A 24,298-nucleotide genomic window follows, 5' to 3' on the forward strand; every position below is an offset into this window, starting at 1 on the left:
CATGGCACGGCAACTGGCTGCAGCCAAAGCAAGGTTTCCAATAGAAAAAGTGAGAGAGAGACAGTGAAACCACAGCAGAACCTGTGGTGTCTTTTATAACCTTATCTCAAAAATGCCATATTTTATTCATCACACATGCTAACGATTATAGGGTCACTTGGAGCCATCTTGAACACTGACTATCATAAAAATCAAACAATAAAATCCAATCACTAGAAGATAATTGAATGATATTTCTCACCATTCAGACTACCATCCTTTGGAACAAAGAGACAATGAAAAGAATTAACTTTCATGTAGGTTAATTGGTTGTTGAAGGAATATAGTTCTAGTCAGGGTTAACTATATAATTTTCAAAACTTCTTGAGACTTGCTTAAATTTGGAAGATCAGCTCCTTTGGGTTTCTATCAATGAGACAATCGGAGATAGCCAAGCATCAGTGATTACAGCAGACCAGATTCAGAACTTAGTTATTTAGGGAATGATATATTTCCTTCTCAATTCCATTATCATTTTAATAAGTATATGCAGGCAGTTGGCATTTGTTATTTGTATCATTACAACTACCTGTCAAAAGGGTTTTTAGGTCATGTTTTGCAGATGAAGAAACTTAAGCCGAAGAGATTTGGTTGTTTGCCCAGAAAAGTCCATGACAGGGCAAGTCTGAGAGCTCCAAGAAGAGAAGTCTTACGACAATTGTTTTTAGATAATTCTATGTTGCCTCCATTGAAATGAAGTGATAAATAATAATTTTTGGTTTTCTAGATGGATGTTAAATTGTAGTTCCATTGTGTTTCAAATTATTCTCTTTGATAAACATTATACGGTAAAGTATTAAGATAAAGAAATGCGAATTTTAAGTTAATTCTTAGTCATATAACATGGTTTATGTCCTTAATCTATCCTAGCTTGTCTCAGCTACTCACAATATGTATAAAGAAACCTGCAGGTTGTATTGTCCCTCTGTAGAACTACAAGAAACATCCTGGTACTAGAGCATCAAAATAGGTTTGATTATTAACTGCCTGATATGTGAAGCAGCAATGAACCAATTTTGATGCAGTGTGGCATTCGCTCACTCCTGTGGAGCATCTGATATTCCCAAGGAGAAATCAGGCTGCATATGGTCTATCTTCAGCCACAGTCTCTTAATGGTACTGAAATTTATATAGGATTTCTAACTTTTCTTCTCATGATACAATAAAATATAATAGTTATTTGAGCACAGATGTGTTCTAGAGTCAGATTATCTATATGGGAATTCTGAGTCCACCACTGATTAATTTGGCATGATACTTAGCTTCTTTTGTTCTTAAATTTCCTTGTTTTTAAAAGGAAGGTAAAAATAGCATTTATTTCATAAGGCTGTTACGATAATAAAATAAATCGATACATATTAAGTTCTTAGAAGAGTTCTTGATATTTCATAAACTCAATAGGTTTTAATTCCTTGACACTCAGAGTATAGTTCATAAACCAGTGGTGTTGGCATTACCTTGGAGCCTGTTGGAATGAGGCATTTAGTGTTACACAACCAAACTATGGAATCAGGATTTATATTTTATTAAGATCCCCAGGTGATCTATATGTACATTAAAGGTTGAAAATGTTCATTTAACTGACATCATTCATCACCAATATCACCATCTCTAGACTTTCTGATTTCTGCACCTTGAGTTTCACGCCTTGATACTCTTCTAGTCCTGCCTGGTCCTTTGTGATTGGTGATGCCAATCTACTTGGATTTTTGATTTTATATTTCACCTAAGACTCTTAATTTTCCCTTTTAGTTTCCCAAACTACAGTCTGCCTATAGGGAAGTGACATTGCACTGTTCCAGTAACAGTTCATAAAATATTGCTGCATGCCTAAAGTTTAGCAGTCCCTCCTAGGATCCTTCTTCTTAGGAAGGAGTCATTTAGAAAGTACTTTTTAATTGTGTGACCTTAAAAAAGTTCAGTTCTGGGTCTCGCTGAGTCTCCTTTTTCTATCTGCAAAATGAAGATAAAATTACCCTTACTAGTTGTTTAATTTCTTACTAGCTGTTCGATATTAGGTAGTTATTTAACCTACATGAGGTTATTTAACTTTGGTAAGCTAATTTTTTCTCATCTGAGACATAGAGATAATGGTATCATTTCAGATAATTATGAAGCTTGAGATAAAATACACTAAGTACCTAGGATTATATACCATGCAACAATATCCATTTGTTACTATACTAATGAAATCATAACATTATGATGATGATGACATATTTCATATTTTCATGATGTCCCTGAAAACTAGTTTGTTGGATACTTGAAACCTCCCAAATATTTGCCACATATGTCTAGAGTTACGTTAAAAGAAGCCTAACATGCTTGCAAGTAATATGGGTCATTCACATGTTGATATGTGAATAAGTGATCAAATGAATGAATACTTCATGTTTTACATGAATCAAGGGTAATATTTATTTTTCTTGCACATGAGAAAAAAATATAAACCTCTCAACTGAACATTTGTAATTTTATAGTAAGTGGGCTTTTGTCAAGTTGATGTTTCATGAATGCCTAAACAGACGTGCCATTCCAGTCAAACCAATGTAATAAGCTTATCCTTTGAACTATGTTTAGTAAGAGAGTTTGGGCATTAAAATGTCTGACATGAATTTGAATAATAACTCTCTAATTTGCTATCTGTGATATCTAACATAGGTCCCTTAACTATTGTGAATTTTGGTTTTATCTGCTGTTAAAGAGAGAATATTAGTCCTCAAAACCATTGAGATTTCAGTAAGATGATTTATATAAAAGTTGGTACTAGTTTTCACTCCCACCAGCAGTGCAGGAGAGTTCCTTTTGCTCCACATCCTTGCCAACATTTATTGTTGCTAGTTTTTTTTTTTTAATATGTGCCATTCTCACTGGTGTAAGATGGTATCTCATGGTAGTTTTGATTTGCATTTCCCTGATTACAAGTGATGTTGAACATTTTTTCATATGCCTGTTGGCCATTTGCATTTCCTCTTCAGAGAAGTTTCTTTTTAGCTCTTGTGCCCATTTTTTGACTGAATTATTTTCTTTGTTATTGTTGAGTCTCATCAGCTCTTTGCAGATTTTTGTGATCAGTCCTTTATCATTAGTGTTGTGTGCAAAAATGTTCCCCCAGTCAGTGGGGTTTCTCTTTGTTTTTGTTTTTGTCTCTTTTGCTGTGCAGAAGCTCTTTAATTTGATGTAGTCCCAGCTGTTTATCTTTGCCTTCACTATCACTGCTTCGGGTGATGTGTCTGTAAAGATGTCTTTGATGTGCATATCATGGAGTGTTTCACCTATATTTCCTTCCATGTATTTTATGGTTTCAGGTCTTATGTCTAGTTCTTTAATCCATTTTGAGTTGGTTTTTGTGCATGGTGTTAGGTAGTAGTCAAGCTTCATTCTTTTGCATGTAGTGACCCAGTTTTCCCAGCACCATTTATTGAATAAACTTTCTTTGCTCCAATGCATAGTTTTTGCTCCTTTGTCAAAGATTAGTTGACCATAAATCTGTGGGTTTATTTCTGGATTTTCTATTTGATTCCATTGGTCTGTGTGTCTGTTCTTGTTCCAATACCATGCAGTTTTGATGATTATGGCTTTGTAGTATAGTTTGAAGTCTGGGAGTGTGATGCCTCTATTCTCTTCCTTTTTTTTTCAGGAGAGCTTTGGCTATTTTGGGTTTTTGATGATTCCATATGAATTTCATCAATAATTGTTCTATTTCTTTGAAGAATGACATTGAAATTTTTATTGGAATAGCATTGAATCTGTATATTTCTTTTGGTAGGATGGCCATTTTAATAATGTTTGTTCTTCCAATCCATGAGCTGGGGATGTCTTTCCATTTCTGGTCCAACCACTATGGAGAGCTGTGTGGAGATTTCTTGACCTACTAAACATAAGAGCTTCCATATGATCCAGCAATTCCACTCCTAGGTATTTACCCAAAGGACATAGAAACATCAATTCCAAAGAGCACCTGTACCCCTCTGCAGTGTTGGTTCAATCCCGGCTGGCTGGTGAGGGTCCCACATGGCGGGGCAGACATCTCCTGTCTCACCCGCTGCTCCCCTCAGCAGTGTATTTCGTCAGTCTGCCTGTTCTGTTCCCCACTCTGTCTCTGGTGAATCCTCTCACCCTCCCACATATCCGGTCTGTACCCCAGTTCATGTATAAAATAAATAAATAAATCCTAAAAAAAAAAGAAAGAAAGAAAGAAATAAGAAGGAATGCCCAGCTTTAGACTCTGGGCCCTTTCAAAAAAGAAAAACAACAGCTAGCTAACAAGGCTTACTAATTGACTGCATCTTGTGGACTTTAAAAGTGTCAGAGCAATTTAGCCTTTAAAGAACTGCATAAAATATTTTATCACATCCCTGCCTTGGTAACTTTAATAAACTGTGGTGCCTTCAGGGACCTAGATTCATATAAATTAACTGCCTTCAACTTGGAGCATCAGGGTCTTTATCTTTTGTCAGCTTAATTATGTGTTTAATTTTATTTTTAACATTTTTTAAATGACCCACACTCAGAGCAGCCTCAATTGTTTAATTAAACAAATGAATATTGTTATATATGGCATGGGCAAAACTCTAATTTGTCATGCTAATGTTTTATAGGGAGCCAAGAACTCCATGATGGTATTCAGGGAAGCCAGGCACTCAACAGTCTATCTGCCTATCTTTCCAGAGTAATTAGGTGGTCTAACTTGGTTGTGTAGCTCTCTCATGAGATTCATTTGTGACTGGTTCCACCAAAACTCCATTATGTTATTAGGTATTTACCTAACTTCTTGTAGAAACCTTCTGGATGGTATAGGTGAGAGACTTGAAATGTGTAAGGTAGTAAATCCAGAATATTTGAGCTCCCAAGGTGTTTTAAGTTCATACCAAAACATTAGTCACCCGTCCATTTTACATTCTTTATATCCCCTGTCAATCTTTCTCTTTCAAATAGGTCAACTCAACTTGATGCATTTTCCACTCTAACCCTTCACAGTTCTGTTCAGCTTTTAGGCATGGCCTCCTAGGTCATAATTACACAAAAGCAAGAGTCCTAAACCTTTACTACACCCAGAATCTAAACTTTAACCTCTGGTACTGATTTGCTTACTGTTCTGCATCCTAACTTGCTGATGACCCTCATCATCATCATTTTTTTTAAAAAAGATTTATTTATTTATACAAGAACTAGGGTACAGGTCAGATGCACAGGAAGGTGAGAGGATTCACCAGAGATAGAGCAGGGATCAGAACAGATTGATGAAACACACTGCTGAGGGGAGCAGCAGATGAGACAGGAGAGGTCTGCCTCGCCATATGGGATTCTCCCTGGCCAGCCGGGATTGAACCCGCGCTGCAGAGACTGTGGACAGCTTCATAGTGCGCTCAACTGCCTGCACCACCACGGAGGCCCCCTCATCATTTTTTACTTCATAACTTTTTTTTCCCCTTTGGACTGAGATGTATTTCTTCTCTCATAAAAACATTAACAGCCCTTCCAGTATTTACTGGTGTCCAAATTGTGTGGATACTATTCCCCATGTGTGTACTCTGGCACCTTGTAGAGTTCCAAATGTCTCCCACTGAATCTTTTCTATACGCCATTGTCAAAAAGCTTTATTAACAAAAGATCTTTGATCATGTCCTTCTTGCCTAAAGTCATTAAATAACTTCACCTGGTCACCAATATAAAGTACAAATTCATTAACAAGTTTATCAAAACCTTCCAAACTCTAGCACTAGGCAACACGCTGGGCTTATATGTTATATGACAGAAAGTAGACTTCTATTTTCCTAGAATGTATTTCATGCATTATCTCTTTTATGCCTTTGTTCACAATGTCTTCATATGCCTTATTACCCTTATTTACAAAACATATACCCTTTACTAGGAAGTTCAACTCAATTTTTTAATTATATTTTGTCTACAAGATTGATATATCAGCACTGTATCATTACTCACAGAGGACTGAACTAATAATAATTAGACTAGGCAATTAATTGCCTTTCTTGGATCTCTAGATGTTCTACGTCTCCTTCCCAAAGAGGAAATAGTTACTTACATTGAAACCTAGAGGATAATAAGAAGTAGGAAATGCACAGCAGATCATGAAAACATTATACAAGGAGGTGGTAAATAAATCACTATGTTCTAAGAATTCCAAGAGTTGTATGTTATGATGCAACTGAGATTCAGAATGAAAAGCATACAATTTTGTTTAAAACCATGTTGCTTATATAAAATTAAATTCCTGATAACACACGCTTCATGAGACACTGTCATCTATGCATGTCCTTAAATTCTTCTATTTGTTTTTTTTAATAAAGGATAGATTTTTATCATTATGGTCAGGTTTGCTATGGTCAATCTTACACCTTGGTACACATTTAACAGTTTCTTTCAAATATTACCTAGAAGTAGAACTGTGAGTTGTTAGGGTTTGTAATTATTAAATGCTTACACGATCAAGCCAAATTGCTGTAATCTGGAAAATAACAATTATGGAAATAATCCAGATGAGAACACCCAACCAAGTTATTTATCTCCTCAGATTTGCTCAGCCATGGTTTTCATTTGTGCTACTGATGCCCATATAGGGAGATCACCTAGCATCAACCACAGTATTGGACATAGAATAAAAAGGGGTTTATTTTCATTGAAGAGAAGTTCATTGAGCTCCTTCACATCTTCAGAGCAGAGGCCATTCTGCCTTTGTACTCTGTCTGTTCATCTACTAACAATACTGTGGTTGCAGATCTTTATTTTTATGTTTCAGGATCAACCCAACAGAGCCTGGCCTCACATCTTGCATCAAGCCACTATTGCACATGTATCCAGGGCTTTCTTGTTGTTTCTTTTTTTTTTTTTTAAGATTTATTTATGTATGCATACAAGAACTGGGGTATAGGCCAGAGGTGTGGGGGGTGCGAGGATTCACCAGAGACAGAGTGGAGTACAGAACAGGCAGATTAACTGAAATACACTGCTGAGGAGAGCAGCAGGTAAGTCAGGAGAGGTCTGCTGTACCTCCTGGGTCTCATCGCTGGCCGGGGATTGAACTTGTGCTTCAGGGGCTGCAGATATCTTCATAGGCTGTATCTTAACCCCTTGTTCCACCAGGGAGGTCCACTTTCTTGTTGTTTCTGAGGTACCAAAGACTAGGGGACCTGTTTAGTGCCCACTCACACTGACTCACTTATCTAGCCCCAAAGTTATAGGCCTCAGGTGGGCCAGCAAGGAATGCTACTGAATTGCACACTTCCCACCTCCTTAGTGACTCACTATGTACCTTGTGACTCAATTTGCTCAATTTGTGCATCTGTTACTGCTGTCCTGGAACTTGTTTCCTCAGCAGCCACAGAGGGCTAGGTCATACAACTTGAGGTATGGGAGTAATTGATGCTCAGTAGGGACAATTTTCACAATAGGAGAGGAAAGAGATGAAGAAACCAATTAGGTTTGTTACAAGATTATGGCTAGTCAGTAACAAACCTACATGCATTTACTCTACTTCCTCCTCTATATTAATTCTTCTTTCTCTTACTCTCGGAAAATGTCTCCTTTCCAACTTAAAAAGCAGTATTAGCATAGTTTTTTGCCTCAGGGAGGAAGTGAGGTAGCATTCAGAACTAGTGAAACCATATAAGAGAAGGTCTGTGACACTGGTTAGTGTCACATTTGAAGGGGACAAATAGTCCAGTTGCAGCAGAGCACATACCTTCTCTTCTAATTCACAGATTGCCTGGCCTGCCATAAAGCTGGCCCCATCCTGTCCCATGATCCCCTTGATCCATACAACCACTGAATCATTCCTTGCTGAACTAATTATCCAAGTCCCATTTATACTTTGCTGGGCCTTGCATTATGATGTCTTATTTTTCACAGTGTAATTGATCCCAAATCAGATCATCCTTGTCATGTAGCCACATACCTTTTTTTATTGAGGTGAAATTAACACAACAAATTAACCATTTTAAAGTGTACAATTCAGCAGATAATCTTTTCCCTATTAAGCATTTCACTGGTCCCATACTTTTCTAATTAGTACCTTTTATTCACTCACAGTATTTACCTAATATTTTCCTACGTAAATTCAAGAAAATATATATCTATCTCCTCCCAAATTCTTGCTTGATGAAATAAAAATATGTAAATCATTGCTAGTTTGATTTAATACACTCTTTAACTGATAGGGAAATATCAAAAAAGATATAAATCTTGATAGTAAAATGAGCCAGAGAGTAGAATTCAATTAAATTCCACATTTACTTATGAAATACCTATTTGTAAGGTTGAGTGAAGATAGCAGTTTTAGATTGAGATTAATCAAATGATTCTTTGAGCTAGTTACCACATGTATCTTACTACCTTTTTGATTATTCAGTCCTCACATTAAGCCTATGAAATTAGAATTGTTTTTTCTATCACAGATGAGAAAGCTAGGACTTGAAGAGATTAGGTGAGGTATTCAGATGACCAGAACCCAAATTTGTCAGGACAAATGCCAAACCCTTTCCACTCAACCAACTAGTCTCAAGATTGTTAACCTTTTGTAACACTTAATAGTTATCTTTGGATCTGTAACAATGTTAAACAAATAGTTAATTATACAATATGTCAGTTATCCATTGCTGCACAATAAATCATTCCCAAATTTAGTGGATTAAAGAAACAACCATATCTTTGCTCATAATTTTGTCCTTATAAAATTTGGGCTGGGTTCAATTGAGCAGTTGGGCTAGTCTCACACGGGATTCTTTATGTAGTTGCAGCAACTGATAATCAGCTATGGCTGGATGATCTAAGATGGTCTCATCCATATGTCTGACAATTGATGTGACTGTCATCCGAGGTGCCTCTGTTTATTTTTATGTGGTTTCTCATTCTCTAGTAAATTAGACACTGTCTTCATATAATAACAGAAGCATTTTAATAGCACCAAAGTCAGATGTCAAGGACTCTTATAGCTGGTTAGTGGTTCACACAGGTCATAAGGCCAGTCTAGACTTAAAGATTGTAGAAACAGACTCCACCTCTTGATGGGAAGAACTTTTATACTATACTATGAAGGACCAATAAGTAAGGGAACTCTGTCTCACTGGGCGTCACTATTGTAACAATCTACCATTCATAATCTAGAGTTAATTCTTCTAAATGGGTTGTTTTTCTATCTTTGTAAAGTCATAGTCATAAGTACCCTTTCAAGTATTCTTTGGAGAGAAGTTATTATCAGAGTCACTGTCCTGGATCCAATGGTGATTTGACAGGTAAAAGGTCGGATTATTGTTTCCATTTGTGTGGGTTACACACCACCTACATTCATCAGCATACTCCAATAAAAGTTTTGATCACAGCCCATATTTCAAAGGATTTTGGGATCCAACCAAAACACTACAGTTCTAAATGGGTTTAGAGTAGAAACAGATGAACATTTTAAAAAGACTTTTTTTCAGCAAAAATATGTCTAGAAATAAGCTCGGGAAACAAGTGATGTGGGAGCAGAAATCACATATGCTTCTTGGCACTCTGGCATCTAACTATAAGAAGTGCAGGAGCTACAATATGATAGTCATCCCACTGATCATCATTCTTCCATGGAGCCTTGTTCCTTGCTTATACACCAAATCACTAGGTAAAACCAATGCCTGTGATGTGGCTACCTCTTTGACCTTGAGGTATCTCTTTTCTCAGGACCTCTGTGCATCTCCCAGGGAAACTGTCACCTTTTCCTTTGTGCCCACCCCCCTAAGTTACAACACATATATGATCAACTCATTACCTATGTTTTTTTCCTGGCATGGCCATTAAAATGTACCTTGCAAACTGCCAACTATATGGGAAGATAATTGACCTATAGTTCCCACAAGTGCACTTTAAAATCCATTTTTGCACATGCACCAAAGCCATAGTTTTCATAGGTTGTTCCTGGCTAAAGACCCAGTGACTGAGTATGGCAGGGATACTAAGATAGATCCATTTTGGGGAATGATGAGACTCCTCTGACAAGCCATTTTGGCTCAAAAACTTCCTGAGGCGCTTGCTGAACATTTTACCCAGCCTCCCTTTCCTCTTATGCTTGGGTTCAGACTCACATTGCACTTCTAAAGCCCTCCAAACCTCTGACTCTCTCTCCATTTCTCTCACAGGAATTTTCCCCAGTAATATTCTTGCATTTTTAATCCTGTGTCAACATTTGCTTATAAGAAGACTGAAATTAATACATTGTTCTGACATTAAACTGTAAGCTCATGAAGAGTTTAGGTATCTTGTATACACAACTATAGTCTAACTTTATAGTGACTTCTCTGATATATAGTTAATGCACATAAGAATATTCTGAGTGAACAAATTCCAGAGCTATTTATTATCTATAAGGGAACAAAGCAAAATGAATCTTAAGGAAGGAAGGAAAAGGAGAACCACATGTTTATGGTGGTGATGATGATGATGATGACGATGATGATGATGATGACGATGATGATGATGATGATGTTAGGCTGTTGTTGAGGTTCTTTCTATCTATGTTCATTGGGGATATTAGAGATTTTCTAAATGCAGAACAACATATGAGCATGGTGGAAGCATGAAAACCAGCTAGGATATGATTGAATAGTTTAGACTAGAGATAATCTCAGACTAGGTGATTGCAGTGTAAGAGATAAGATGTAATCAGATGTGAGATTAATTGTGCAAGAAGAGGACAACAGGATTTGCTAAATGATTTGATACAGGTGTGAGAGAAAAATGGAAGCCAAAAATTAATCCAAGGTCTTTGATCTAAACACCTGGCATACTTGTATACATGTAATTCTAAGGGATACATGACCAGAAGCCAAGTTGGAACAATAGGCAAAATACATTTAAGAGTTATCAGTATATAGGCGATATTTCAAGCTACAGGACTAAATGAAATCACTTAGAGATTGAATGCAGAGAAAAATCCAACATTTACATGTTGAGAATGAGAGAAGAATGCACATAAAAAAATGATCAATAGATATGTAGGAGTACTCTACTGTGTATATATACCACATCTTTTCTATCCACCCATTTGTTGATGACTACTCCATAATTATGTACTAAGTAAGTGATTACTCTAGCTAAAATAAAAACAAACAAAAATCCCAAACTCAGGAAGAAGAAAGAGCAAAGGAGTATAAAATTTCAAGTCAAGCAAAGTATTTAAGAGGGAGGGAATATACAAGGATTCTGATTTCTCCACATCCTTGCCAAAATCAGTTATGCTTAGATTTTATTTTTTAATAACCATCTTAATGGTATGAAGTGCTATCTCATTGTAATTTTGATTTGCATTTTCCTGATGTAAATGATGTTGAGCATCTTTTCATATACTGGTTAACTATTTATAGATCTTTTTTGGAGTAATGTAAAATGGTACAGCAGCTATAGAAAAAAGTATCGGAGTTCCTCAAATAATTAAAAATAAAATTACCATATTATACAGTCATCCAACTTCTGTGTATATATGTATCCAAAATAATTGAAATCAGGATCTTGAAGAGATTTCTACATACCCTTGTTTGCTATAGTATTACTCACAATAGACAAGAGATGGAAGCAACTCAATTACCCAACAGATGAATAAATATAGAAAATATGGTATATAAATTCAAATACTGTTCAGCTTTAAAAAAAAAAAAAGGAAATCCTGTAATTTAATTTGTAACAACATGGATAAACCTGGAAGATTAAGTAAAGTAAGTTAAACAAACACCATATGATTCCACTGATAACATATTTAAATAGTCAAAATCATAGAAGTCGAGAATACAAAAGTGATTTTCAGGGAATGAGGGTGGAAGACATGGGAAGCATTCAATGGGTATGAAGTTTCAGTTATGCTAGATGAGTAAATTCTAGCAATTTGTTGTACAGCACAATGTTTACAGTTAGCAATATAGTATTATCCACTTCAAAATTTGGTAAGAAGGTAGATCTCATGCTAAATGTTCTTACCCACAAAATAAATAAACAAAAATAAAATACAAGGAAACGTGAGGTGTAGGCTATAGCTTGACCGTAGTGACATTATCATTTGCATATGTACAAGCTCATCCAATTGTACACATTAAGTGGAGTTTATTGCATATCAGACAAGCTTTAAAACTGACCCTTGAAAGCTGACCATTGATCTGAAGCATCTAGGAGGGAAGAGGGAACGAGAAGGAGAGGGGAAAATGCTGGGAATTGGAGTACAGCACAATAGACTGATGGAGGATTATTGGTGCTTTGGTGGTGGGAGAACTATGGAGACACCACATAAGAGGAGAAATCCTATATTGTGAAAAAATTAATAAGGATGTAAAATAATGGTACTTACAAAAACATAAAACAAGAAAAGAAAAAATATGAGGAAAAGAGATAGACATATAGTCCTATCTTTCAAAGTTTTTCTATATTAGGAGCCAGAGATTTGGGGCAGCAGCTGAAGGAAAATAGGAGATGAAGTCAACTTGCTTTTATTAAAACTGTAATACTGCATTCTATTTATAAGCTGATGGCAGTAAACTGGTAAGGATTGGAGAAGTGAGGGAACATTTTACAACAAACGTGTATGGTTGCATAGTGTTGAGATCTAGAACAAAATTGGCCTAAGTTGGAGGACAAATGTTCAACAGTTGGAAAAAGTACAGCATACAGATATGCTGTTCAGTGGGTAGAAAGATATTCTTAAGGGACTGCTTCCATTTCCTCAATAAAATAAAAAGGAAAATCCATTGATGGTTGGTAGATTCCTTTACCCTAATTTCATGTTTTTTTTTTTTTTTTTTAATTTTCTAGAGGCATGTCTTATTTATCTATTTGTTTGTTTGTTTGGTTTATACATGCACTGGGTACAGTCAGAAGCGCGGGAGGGTGAGAGAATTCACCAGAGCCACAGTGGGGAGCAGAGCAGGCAGAAGGACCGAAGTACACTGCTGAGGGGAGCAGCGGGCGGCAGGAGAGGTCTGCACGCCATGTGGGACCCTCCTCCGGTGGCCGGGGAGCAGCCGGGGAACGAACCGGCGCCGCAGAGGCCGCGGGCAGCTTCGCAACCCAGCGTTCAACCGCTGCGCCACCTGGGAGGCCCTACCCTAATTTCATGTTTAATACTCATGGCCTCATTCTGAGTTTTCATCCCCTCAAGCCTTTTTTGATTGGTAAATTTGGGAGGATGAAATGAAACTGTTCAGGAAAGTCCAATAGAAAGCATGCATTCCACTCTGGTCCTCTGAGCCATGCAATATTTAAGAAAATACTCTGTTTCTGGGAAGGAAATAGGCCTACCGCTTTCTAGGCAACCTAAGATTGAATGGGTTTCTCTACTAGAAAGTCCACTATCTGCATAAATATGTTGTATATTCTTTATCAGCACTATAGATGATATCTTGAACCTCCATCTGCTGACACTTAACGCCTTTCTGTCCAGAGATTTTGAACTTCAGGTGGGAAGGAAAAATAACATCTATTTAGACCTCTTAAGCCACTATAATCATCAACTAAGTGTGAGTAGGGTAGCAGGATTGTTAAAAGTTTGAAGAGAGAGAAAATGATGTAAAATTGTTCTCTGGAAGAATACAAGAGTAAATTAACTTCACAAATGTGGTATAGGCTCACCTGAGATTTGAAATAATTTAAGAAAAAAACAAAAATCATGGTTTTAAGGATTTTTCCTAAGTACATTTATATGCTCAGGTACAGTTGAAAAATGCATCCTGATGTAGTTAGTTTAACCAGAATTGGGTTTTTTTCTAGGAATTAAGATAGAGGTGGGGTGGAGGGATGATTATAAATATAAATCTTGTGCTCTAAGCTGGTAAGAGAAGAAATAAGGACACAAGTAGGACAACAGTACTGAAAAGACATTAGGGTCAATGTTTTGAATACCTAACGGTGGGGTCACACTGGGATGTGAAGAGGATGAGTTGAATAGATAAAGAAATGTTTGGATTCACATTTTTTATCTCTGAAAGGGATACCTTAATGGCACCTAGACTAGATGATTAGATATTTTGAGAAGAATGCAAATCAAAGAACAGATAGATAGGCCAGGGCATTGGAATATTAAATGTTGAAATCACTAAAAATAATGACAGTAGTTTTAAGTTTGTTGGAATATAAATGTTCTCTAAAATGTTTTTCAGCTCTCCATATGCTATATTTCTATTATTAAAACCTGTACAGGAACACTTTGCCTGATTGACTTATCATATACCATGAGACAAAAAGACATCCATCAACAGAACAAGGTCTACAGGCTATCACGTAAGTTGACCTGAAAAGTCAGTAGGCTGTCCTTATTTCCAAATCGTTGTTAAAGGCCATCACTCTGGATCTGTTACAAATTCAAATAAGTGTGGCTCCATGTAAAAGTTCTCAGTAACCTGAAAAAAAGCTGAGATGCTACTTGAGGTAAATGATATGGTGGTGTGTGACAAGTAATGGTTGCCAGGCATAGTTTCTTTTCTAATCTAAATGCCTTTCACAAGAGTTATTAATACTTCTTGATCAGCAGGTTCTTTCTGCCTATGCAATTATGTGCACAATCACCATAAGAGGACATAGTGTTATTAAGGTAAAAACAAGATCATACATTGGTTTTCCATGCTCTGTAGGCACACAGTAGGTATTCATTCCATAAATGTTTAATGATACGATAGGGTCATGTTCTCCACACTTGGAAATTATGCATCTTGTTGACCAATAATCAGACAGCAGACATTTTCTGAGCATCAAATGTATATACAGCATTAGGATGAGTCTTGAGTTCTGGTTAGATTGGTAAAAAAGAAGTAGACTCTCCAAAAATAAAATTTACCTAGGAGTCAAAATATATACATATACTTAAACACACACACACACTCTTCCAGAAACAGTATGACTGCATACTTAGTCATAGGCACAGACATGCACACATTACAGTCCACAAAAAGGAACAATACATGTACAGTACTCCAGTGTCATTGGTTAAGCTATCTTGTGAATGGACATTCCCTCAAGTTGTAAAACAGTATATGAATTCTTCTTGTCCATAAAATTACCAAAGCAAGATTAAAATGATGACATGGCTTCACATGTGACTTGATGATAGAAGATAATGTATAGCTGATACAACATGTGGACCTTCTATAAACTGCTTCTAGGGAGTCATTTCTCAAGTAAAATTAATAAGTTGTTATACTGATATCTACTTCGATCTCCTATACAAAATTTTAGCTATTAGGACCTGAATACTATCAAAAAGTTAATTAAATACCTTTAGATCTCTCTTTTTCTCTCTCTTAGTTTTATACTCACAAAGGTTCAGTCCTATAATACATATGGGGAAATTTAGCATGGGACTATCGGAACGAAAAGATGACATCATGGCATTCTTCCATATAAAATTCACAAGTAAAGGCTGATTAGTCACAGAACAATCCACACTCTAGACCAGGAAAGAATAACAAGTGACAACTCCTTCACAAAACTCTACCTGTCTTTCAAGAGTCACATCCATCCAAACAATCTGGCCTCAAGATCCTATTTGACTTCATATTGTGGAGATCACATGTTGAAAGAACACTGGATTATCAAAACTCTTAAATTTTAATTAAGACTCCACTGAAACTGATGCATTCTTAGTCAATTTTTCCTGTATCATGAACTAGTATAGAAATACATATACTCAAATAATGTCTTTAAGTATGGCTTTGTTTGGCATTGAAAATCAGGCAAAATGTATTTTAAAAACCAGATTTTAATAATAATTATCACTATAAAATAACATGCAATATGAAGAACACTTCTCTGTTATGAAAGCCCTTTCAAGATTAAATGTCAGATGAGATGATCCTCAACAAATCAGTGAGGTTGACAGGTCTGACAGACTATGCCCATTTTACAGATGAGGAAATAGGGTCATAATAATAAATCAACTTAAAAATTCAACTGAAAAAGTAACTCTGAGTCCCATATGGTTAGTTTCTTGATTCCTACTGGGTAGCACAGGCTTGGTTCTTAACATTATTGAGTGCCATGTCTGATGTGCTCTTCCACAGAGGCCGATTAAAACCAGTCCATTGATTTCACAGTCCTTGTAAACAGAGAATAAAATGGCAGGGGGCAATCTCCTAAAGAGAAGAAGAAGCGAATGGCACCTGCTGCTTGAAAAGAGAGCCTGATATTTGCCAGGAAAACTCAGGCACTGTCAAGATGGTGGGAGCCCAGGAAACAAGAAAAGGATTAATATTAACTGGAAATCAATTTTCCTGAAATGATAAATCTCTTTTCCAGAATTCTGGCCCTAGAGAAGGTTTGCATTGGGTTTCACATGGAGATCTTCAAACTGAACATGACAGAAGACTGATGTGCACAGAAATTATAAATGAAATTATATGTCTGAGAGGCCAAATGGCAGATTCTAGAAAAGTCAATGCATTTAGCAGGGAGGAGAGAAAAGACTTTGAAGCCAGGCATACTTGGGCTAGAATCCTGACTCTGTCACTCACTAGCTTTTTGTCTTTGAGCAAGACATTTAATACCCCTGCATAGTAGTTTTATCATCAATATAATGCAGTGTTATAATAAAATTAATATTCTCTGTAAAAGAGCAAAGCCTGGCAAAAATGTTAAGTATAATATTTTACTTAAATTTGCTCATTAATAGTTCCTAGCAACAATATAGTACCCTACATACATTGAAGACTTAGTTTTGGGCCTCCCCTGGTGGCACAGCGGTTGAGCACTGGGTTGCGCAGCAGTCGAGCGCTGGTTGACTGCAGCCTCTGCAGCGCCGGTTCGATCCCTGGCCGCCGGCGAGGGTCCCACATGGTGCGCAGACCTCTCCTTCCACCCACTGCTCCCCTCAGCAGTGAATTTCATCAGTCTGCCTGTTCTGTTCCCCGCTCTGACTCTGGTGAATTCTCTCACCCTCCCGCGCTTCTGACTATACCCAGCACTTGTATAAATAAATAAATATTTAAAAAAAAAAAACCTCTTTTATATAAAAAAGACTTAGTTCTACTAGTAATTTCCAATGAAAAATCCTTCTTGATGCTACATGTAGAATTCAAGTCACCCTCCTCTGAGTTCCTACCACCCTTGCACAGATTTCTTATCTTTTACTTCCCACTTCCTATGGTAATTATGACAACTTTGAATCTCTTACATGTATCATTGTATCTCTAGGACCTGGCACATATTATGTGCCCAGAAAATGTTGAGTAAATAAATGAATGTCTTTCCTAATAGAACAAGAAACTTTTCAAGAGCAGGAGCTAGGTCTTATTCTAATTTTAATGTTTATGCAAACAGGGACCCTGTCTGTTTTCTGTTTGTGGATTATTGCCAAAACACCAACAACTAGAATGGTTACTAGGGTTGAATGAGCTAAATCTGTACTTCTAGCAACCAGTCCAGTACCTGAAACAGAATGGAAGTTCAGTGAATGAATAACTGAATAAAAGCATACTTCCTTAATCGACCCTGTCACTAAGGTAGGCGAAGTTTCACCTGTTCAGGTTAACTGAAGAATGATCAGTTAACTGAAGGGTGATAAGTTATTAGTGGGTGAGTTTTGGTAAGAGATGGTATCAGGGATATACAGTTTCACCCAGATGAAGTCACATCTTGGATAATAGAGTTAGAATTATCTTTAAAGTCTATCCTGTCATCTTCATTGGTACAACTCCCTTAGAGGGGGTTTTATTTTTGTTGCCATAAGACTAAGATCAATGAATGTAAGTATATTTTATTGTTCAAAAATCGATCTTGCTGCAATATTGAGGATAGCTTGGAGGTAGAAAAAATGTGGACAATTGAGGAGACACCCAGTATAAGCCACCTGGAGAGTGAAGAGACTATTACAGTAGTTCAAAGAAAAAAAAAAGTAACTTGAGCAATGAAAATAGTAAGAAACATACAGATTCAAGAGGTATTTAGGAAACAAAATCAACAGAACATGGTGATGAGCTACATGTGGGGGTAAAGAATGGAATGGATGAGTAGTGTGTGTTTCATTATTGTCTGTCTCCCTGATTGGGAATGACTTCCTTTACAATAATAGTCTTACTTAGTTTGCTTTTGTGTTGCCAGTGCTTTACATTGAGCCTAGGACATAGCAGATGCTTGATCAGAGTTTTCTGAAATAATGAACAAATTGTTGTCTGGACAGGCAGAAAACAGGAGCAACATTAACAGATCAGTTATTAGCAGGGCAAGGCCATTACGTCTACAAATACCAAGCTGAAGCTTTTGGGAAGGACTAGCAGAAGCAAGGCAACACTAGCTAACAGGATAAGAGGTAAAGCATAAAGAAATAGCCAGACATGGGGATAAAGGCACGTCAATTTTGGGGACAGGACATGTAATGTAGTTAGGGTTATGATGAAGGCAATGCAGCAGTTATGAATTCAGATTCTGAGCCAGATTCCATGGATTCTAACCCTGATTCTACCTATTCTACCTGTATCACCTTTGCAGGGCACTTACTTAACATCTTTAAATCTTAGTATCCTTATAAAGTGAGAATAATAGTACCAATCTCATATAGAAGTTATTAGAATTATGATATAACATACTTACCAATGACTAGCAAAATGTCCTAATATCCAATAAAGATTAGTGATCAATCTGATATACAAGGTCGAAACAAAAAGAAAAATAACAGTAATACTAAGAACTATTAGTTATTAAATGTCTGCTATATGGTAGATTCTTTTTAACAACTATTTTAAGGATGGGGAGACTGACATTCACAGATGTTAAATAACTTGCCAGTAAGTGGTAGAAAATTTTAAAAATGTATCTATTTGAAGTTCAAGTCTCATATATTTTCCTATTTACTAAACTATTTGAATTGGGGCTCCAATTATATTATTTCCAGTGGAAAAGACAGGAATCAGATTTCCCAGGTAAAGGTACTGAGACCTGGGATTTGGAGAGGCATTAAGGAGCCAGACAAAACCTGGGGCCCTGCAGAGAGGCACCCAAGTATCCACACATTCCATGAACCAACAATAGCATGAGCCACATACATGAGACATGCACTCCATAATTCATTCTGGATAATGGATAATTATAGGAGGTTGTCAGATTCAATAGGCAAATGCTAGGGAAATAAAAACAACAAATTATGTGAGAGCTGATATTTGTTCAAGCAGACATCTGTCTTCTGTTAGAGGATTTAGGGATGTTTTTCAACACAAGGTTTTAAATATGGCTTGGAAAAACCTCTCCTCAGCATGGTTTACAGGATAGAGCCAAATGCATGCTTTCAGTGGGTCTTCTCATACTCACAGAGGGCGGCCCCTACAGCTAGTGGGAACAAGAGGCATATTTAAGCTAACAGCCCCCCTCTCAGACAAAGCAGGCTCTTCTATTCAGAATGCACTTTCTGCTCCTGTGAGACCACGATCCACACCACCTCCACTTGTGCCCAATTCATTCCTACCCCCGCAACTTTGCATACTCTGTAACCACGAATATCCTCCTCCCTCTTCACTGTCTCTTCAAACCCATCCCTAAACTCCCAGGTTCATTAGAAAATCTTCCCAAATGCTCCATCACATAGTGCCTGCCAGATCACACCTAACCTGAGATCCAAAAATACTTGGCTCTGAGCTGCAAGGCCTAGAACTTGATCATCTATTGCAACTTTGGAGTAAGAGGAAATAATAGTGCATTTAGACAGAGGAGTGAATCCTCAGCCTCAGTACTGCTACTTTCTAGCTATGGGGATTCGGGCAAGACATAAACTTCCCTCTGAGCTTCAATTACCTCCTCAGTAAAATAAGACTAGTAATACTTCCTCAGTATATCATCTAATGAGGTAATACATTTAAAGCAGCCCTCAGAACACAATTTTCAGGTTGAGTCTAGCATTGTCTACTGAACTCATCAAAGTGTGTGCTTTATTCTTTTTTTTTTTCCCCTTTTAAAGATTTATTTATTTATACAAGCACTGGGTACAGTCAGAAGCGCAGGAGGGTGAGAGAATTCACCAGATCCAGAGTGGGGAGCAGAACAGGCAGACTGACAAAGTACACTACTGAGGGGAGCTGTGGGCACAACAGGAGAGGTCTGAGCACCATGTGGGACCCTCGCTGGCAGCCAGGGATCAAACTGGTGCTGCAGAGGCTGCGGGCAGCTTCGAAGCCCAGAGCTCAACTGCTGTACCACCAGGGGAGGCCCGTGTGCTTTATTCTTGAGAGCAGGTACTATATTCTCTTCCTTCCTCAGATTAACAATCTGCTTAGTTGCATTTTCTTCTTTTTTTCTGCATTACAGCATATAAGATAAGCCAGTCAGACGCTCCAGGCCATTTAAGGCTCTGAGTGAGGGTCATAATGAATTTGGTCTTACCTGTTCTGCTAAATAGGGTTTCTAAGAAAACCAGGGACAGCATGGCACCAAAGATGAGGAAGAAAAGGAAAAGAGCAGTGACTTCCTCGGGGGCAGCCAGGAATTTAAATCAAAAAGTAGGATAAGGGCAGTAGGACATTGGCAGCTGTAGTGGGTTCTTAATATCACCTGGCTCCCAGAGGCCAAGACACAGGGCTGCCTGCCCTGTATGGCTATATAAAGCCTAGATTAGACTAGAATGAGGCAAAATATCTCCACTTATTAGGCCAGTACATAGGGCATTACTGGAATCTCACCCTAAGTGGGACAGGGGCAGAAGAAAGACAAAGAATGACCATTCTCAGAAGTGAACCCTGAAGAACAGTAGGAAATGTCACTAGATTGTACAGTTGCAAGTAGAAGAAACCCTTGCTCCTCAAACCTCACTTTGTGTAAAACTGTAAGTGATAGCACTCACAGGCTATAATTTAAGTTTATATGGTATCTTATACAGACCACAGTTTAAGGAGATCTGTCTTGCTACATAATGACAATCTGGTCTTGATCAGTCACTAGAACTGTTTGGATTTCAGTTTTCTCATCTTTTACATAGGGCTAATAGTATGTCATGCCCTGGTTATCTGAATTGATACTGCAAGCTTGACACGGAATCATTTATGAGAAAGTGACTTGTAAACTGTGAAGCATTCAAATGATTATTTTTATTCATTATATCTGGTCTTTCTAAGGAGCTTATAAATCCCAGCAGGTACAAGCTGTTTTTTAGTCATCAACTGGTTTTTATAATCTAGGTATATAAAGGAGGGGACCATTATTAGTTGAGCTGCCCTTATGCCCAGCACTGTGTTAGGTAGCTTACATGTTTGTTACATTTTTATTTAATTCTCCTAGCAACTATTTCCTTTTTCTCTAGACCTGGCTATGTCCCAAGAAATAATAGATACTGAGCAAATATATCTGGATTGAAATACCATAGCTGCCCTATACACATTTGGGGGGTTAAATGATATAGTTAGAGAATAGAAGGGTTTTAAATGGTATAAATCTGCTAATGAGTGACAGAATGGCTGTGTCCACTAAGTAGGCAGGAGGTACCAAACATAATAAACATAATCTCATCATCTATTCCACTGAAAAATATCAAACTCCTGCTCTTGAGCTTGATCAAATGTAGAAGGTAATTTGCCTCAGGAAGCTTCTTGGCCACAAGGTAATGTTTTATGAATAGATCCATGTTCAATCCTAGGTATTACATAAAAATTTAATAACTAACCGTATCTCAGAGGGGATTAAAGGGAGACTATACTTTGCTTAACATATGTGTATATGTAAAATTGACCTCTGTTTATAATTACACACGGATCTGTGATTCAAAAAAGGTTTTGATTCCTTCTTATCTGTTTGAGAGTCTTGATGTTGATTTCATTTAGTCTTTCCTATTTCCCCCCTCATGTCAGCACATAATCATAGTTACTACAGTCAACTGGTCTCTTTTCTACCCATGTTCATACTGGAAAATTCCTGCAATTGCTTCCTACCTGGTCTGTTTACCTCTGTTTGGCCTCTTCGGGTCCATTGTCATTTTTAGTAACAAAAATTTATTTCTTATAATCAAAACTGCTCATGCCCTTCCCTTCCTTCCACAGTTCCTCATCATCTATGTGATAAAGTAGAAACACCTTAGTGTTTTAAGCTATTCATCCTCTTTATTACCCTGACTCGTGTACTTATAAGAAATATACTTACACAATAGTCAGATGTTCTACTTTATTGACAGATGTTCAGTTTTCTGAAAATTGCTTGCTTTTTCTTACCTTTTGGCTTTACATAAACTCATAAATATGCTATTCCTCCCCATGCTTAGAATACTCTTACATTTATTTAAGAGTCAGGTCAAGCACTGTTACCTCAAGGAAGCCCTCTTGTTCTATAGTCCCAATCCACCTTCTCCAAGGCTAAATTTGTTCTCCTCCTCAGTACTCACAGAGCCCCCACAAGTCATCACAGCACTTCCTACACCATGGTAGTAGACACTTGGTTTTTGATAGGTCTGACACCTGCACAAATACTACAATTAAAATTATAGACTATTTTAACTGAACTCATCATTACAGAAAGAGAGACCCACAGGTGAAGTGACTCAAGTAGTGGGGCTATAACTCTAGTCTCTTGAGTTTTAGCAATTACTTAAAAAAAAAAATAAAGGAAAAAAAGGAAGGGAACTAACATGTGCAAGGTCTCAGGCATAGAACTGCACAGAATTGGCTCTTTCATACACACTGGCCCTCTGAAACACTTCTCTCAAATATTTGTTCTCGCTATTCTATAAAAGGAGGCTAAGTTTCTGAGAGTCCAAGGTTCTTGAGCTATGTAAGGGCAGAATTGGGATTCCAAGCACGTCTCTGCTTCTTATACTTACTCATCATTTAATACATGTTTTTCTCTCACTTAAACCATTCAAAACTGTAGTAACTGTTAGAGGACAAATAATAGAAGAAAGGGTGGAGGGTGGGAATGGTTTCCAGCAAATACAATTTACATTGGCAAAATGATTCTCTACTCAGCACAATGAACATGCATCACTAAAGGAAGAGGTGAAGAGAAATAAGGAAAAGTAGCATCAGTAGATGAGATCTCTGTTAGCAAAAGCACTATCACCCTAGTTCCCACAGATGCATGGCAAATGTCATGATACACAGGTTGCTGGAAACCATGATGCTAATTAGGGCAAAGATGTCTCTTCCTAGACAAAGTCGGGTGACATCTTTGTGTCCTTTAAAAATAACTTTTGACATTATAGCATAGGTTTCTGTAAAATCTTATATTTAAATGTCAGTATTTCAATAAAATTACCTCCCATTTGTGCAGCATAAAGAATAAGAACATGGGTTTTTACAAAGTCAGACAGAAGAGGCTTTGACACTTTAGGTTTGCCACTTACTAAATGTGTGGCCTTAGCTTCTATGAGCCTTAGCGCCCTCATTTAAAAGATGAAGACAATGATAATGTCCTTCAAAACTGTCATGAGACTGAAATACTACGATGTTTTGAGGTAAAGCACCTGGCACAGGACACAGTAAGTGATGGATCTCGTCCCTTTATCTTCTGCTAATTATAATCTTCCTCCAAGTGCTACATGTATTTGATCCTCACAAGAATCCTGTGAGTCAAACAGGATAGACATTATTATACCATTTCACAGAAACTTTGGAACTCCAGATGATTGGCTTAGAAGCCTCCAGTTAGTGATTACATGAAGTAGAAAATAAACCCATATTTTTCTAGCCCATGTTATACTCAATTTTTCTGCTCACAAATGTCTACATACTTGGCTCTGTGGATATGGCAGTAACTAAGACAGACCAAGTGCTTACATCCATAGAAAATTCCTCTTGACATAGTAGATTTTACAGAAAAGGACACAGGAAATAGCCATAGAAGGCAGAGATGCCTTGCCCCACACACTGAAAGTGAACCAGCTATAAGCAAGGCATCACAGAGAGCATATGTGTATATGCCAGTACCCTGGCTGCTAAAGAGGGATCCCCCCAAAATCTGGCTGGAGGTGACAGCATTTGTCCAAAGTTAATGATATGCTGAAGGGTCAGTTACTTGTTACCACAATAATACAACAAATCCTCTTTCCTCTTCACCACCCTTGGAACAGGCTACGATGTTACTTTAGAAACGTTTCAATGTGTCTATAGAGCTATTTTAGCATTCTCTTAGTTATACCAATCAACACTTCAAAACAAGAGAAACTTGGACATATGTTCTTCCTGATCATGCCTCACATTGAACTAAAACAGTCTTAACACATTAAAAACACGAAGGAAGTTCTTGCTACTTCCCCCTCACACCTCCCTGCCTCATGACCCAGTTTAGGGACTGATTTTACTTGGCTTATGCAATGCCCTGCCTAGTTCCCTGC

General features: G+C 37.4%; 1 protein-coding gene and 1 long non-coding RNA gene across 13 annotated transcripts in view; one reads left to right on the forward strand and one right to left on the reverse strand.

Annotated features, from left to right (window-relative positions):
- The window catches only part of LOC119235247 (AGBL carboxypeptidase 4), a 940,458-nt gene that overhangs the window by 508,044 nt on the left and 408,116 nt on the right, over positions 1-24,298 (reverse strand). The gene's annotated exons all lie outside the window — the stretch shown is intronic.
- Positions 1-24,298, forward strand: part of LOC119235249 (uncharacterized) — a 39,161-nt gene that overhangs the window by 12,998 nt on the left and 1,865 nt on the right. Inside the window, exon 3 of the long non-coding RNA XR_008550429.1 lies at positions 14,169-14,289. This is a non-coding gene — a long non-coding RNA (uncharacterized LOC119235249). The remainder of the gene's footprint in view (positions 1-14,168; positions 14,290-24,298) is intronic.

Source organism: Talpa occidentalis, unplaced genomic scaffold, assembly GCF_014898055.3.
Source record: "Talpa occidentalis isolate TD23 unplaced genomic scaffold, MPIMG_talOcc4v2.1 talOcc4.9, whole genome shotgun sequence".
Taxonomy (NCBI): domain Eukaryota; kingdom Metazoa; phylum Chordata; class Mammalia; order Eulipotyphla; family Talpidae; genus Talpa; species Talpa occidentalis.